This window comes from Delphinus delphis, chromosome 10 (genome assembly GCF_949987515.2).
Source record: "Delphinus delphis chromosome 10, mDelDel1.2, whole genome shotgun sequence".
Taxonomy (NCBI): Eukaryota; Metazoa; Chordata; class Mammalia; order Artiodactyla; family Delphinidae; genus Delphinus; species Delphinus delphis.
In genome coordinates, this window is record NC_082692.2 from 40,789,630 (window position 1) to 40,792,244 (window position 2,615).

The following is a 2,615-nucleotide window of genomic DNA, read 5'->3' on the forward strand; positions in this document are numbered from 1 at the left end:
ATCAGAAATTTAAGAAAAATCTCTAACTGGAAATATAGAGATCAAAATAAGAAAATACCTCATAGGAAACAGAGACTAAAAAGGAGGAAGAAAACTTGCCAAAATATCTATTATTAATCTTCAAGAGAGTTAAGGAAAGAAATTACATTCATGAAACAATAACAGAATACTATAAAAAATAATATTCAGAGAACAAAACAGAACTATTGAAAATGAAAAAAAATATATGATAGAAGTGAAAAACATAGAGATTTGAAAGATAATGTTGGTGAAATCTCCCAGAATATAGAGCAAAAGGAAAACAATGTGAAAAATGAGGGGAAAAAAGGATTAAAAAATTTATAGAATCAGTCCAAGAGGTCCAGTATCTGATTCTGGGAGTTATATAAAGAAGGAAAACAGCTGGAGGGATATAACCAAAGAAATAATTTAAGAAATTTCCCAGGACTGGCAGATGAGTTTCCAGAATGACAGGGCCCAGCACATTAAACAAAAATATGCCCGTTCCAGAGTTATACCATTTTGAAATTTCACCAGTGAGGAAAAAGAGAAGATCCTAACAACTCCAGAAGGAAGATAAAACAGGTTTTGTTTTGTTGGTTTGGCTGTACCACGTGGCATGAGGGATCCTAGTTTCCCAAGCAGGGATCAAACCTGCGCCCCCTGCAGTGGAAGCACAGAGTCTCAACCACTGGACCACCAGGGAAGTCCCCTAAAAAAGGTTTTATACAAAGAATCAAGAGCAAGAATGCCATTCATTGAAAGCAAGAACACAGTGGAGCCATGCTTTCAAATTTCTTAGGAAATTTTTTTCCAGTCTAAGATTCAGTACCAAACCAAACTACTAATCAGTGTATGAATAGGATAAATACATTTCCAGACATACAAAGTCTCAAAGCATTTACTTCTCGTGAACCTTTGCTCTGGAAACTTTTACAGGATGCGCTCCACCACAACTAGGAGATAAACAAAAAAGAAGAAGGCTTGATATGTATGAAACAGGAGGTCAAACACAAGGGAGGAGGAAAATTCCTAGGGGACAGTGAAGGGAGACCCCAAACACCAGAGCTGTTCAACAGGACTGGAGGGCAGCCACTTCTCATTGGAGCTGATCAGAGGCTTCGAGAGGGAATTTCATTCAGAAGATGTGATAGACTACTTGATGTGTTTGAACAAATTGAGAAGAAATACATACTGGAAGATATGTGGGGGTTGAATTAATGGTAAGAACATAGAAACAATAAACAAAAAGGTAATTATTAGGTCAAGGGAAAATGAGAGTTTATTCAGTGAGTAATGTTTGTGCAGTCATAATAGCTTAATGATGAATAGCCATCTAAGCAGAATGAGCTATAATGTACTAACTCTGTATAGTGACAGATGATAACTAGACTTAACATGGAGATCATTTCATAAGGTATAAAAATATCAAATCACTATGTTGTATGCCTGAAACTGATATAATATTATATGTCAATTATAATTCAATAAATAAATAGTTAAAAAAAATGGGCTATGTTGGACTGGAGAAATGGGCAGATGGGTGGGAGAAGGTACGTTTTTTCCCAACTATTTGAATCTTTAGACTATGTGCATGAATAACTTCGATTAAAAAATAATAAAAGTATGAAATTAATAGCAAAATAAATAGCTAAGTGAAATAAGGTTGGGACCTCTAAACAGGAGAGGAGAAAAAAGTAGGGATCAGCAGTTTACTTTTTTTTTTAAAGCCTTTTTAAACATTTATTTATTTATTTATTTATTGGCTGCGTTGGGTCTTTGTTGCAGCGTGTGGGCTTTCTCTAATTGCAGCGATCGGGGGCTACTCTTCATTGTGGTGCATGGGCTTCTCCTTGCGGTGGCTTCTCTTGTTGTGGAGCACAGGCTATAGGCACGCAGACTTCAGTAGTTGCAGCACGTGGGCTTCAGTGTTGTGGCATGCGGGCTCAGTAGTTGTGGTGCACGGGCTTAGCTGCTCCACAGCATGTGGGATCTTCCCAGACCGGGATCGAACCCGTGTCCCCTGCATTGGCAGGTGGATTCTTAACCACTGCACCACCAGGGAAGTCCTTATTTTTCTAATTTTTAAAACTTTTTTATTCTTTGTTATTGTTCTGCCTTTTTTTTCTGCTGTGCCTCATGGCTTGCAGAATCTTGGCTCCCAGGCTGGGAGGTCAGGCTTGAGCTCCTGTGGTGGGAGTGCCGAGTCCAGACTGCTGGACTAACAAAGAACCTCAGACCCCAGGGAATATTAACTGGAGTGAGGTCTCCCGGAGGTCCTCATCTCGGCACCAAGACTTGGTTCTACCTAACTGCCTGCAAACTCCAGGCCTGGATGCCTCAGGCCAAACAACCAGTAAGACAGGAATACAGCCCCACCCATCAAAAAAAATGAGACGACTAAAAAATATGTTACAGATGAAGGAGCAAGGTAAAGACCTACAAGACCAAATAAATGAAAAGGAAATAGGCAACCTACCTGAAAAAGAATTGAGTAATGATAGTAAAGATGATCCAAAATCTCAGAAATAGAATGGAGGCATGGATCGAGAAAATACAAGAAATGTTTAACAAAGACCTAGAAGAACTAAAGAACAAACACTGATGAACAACAC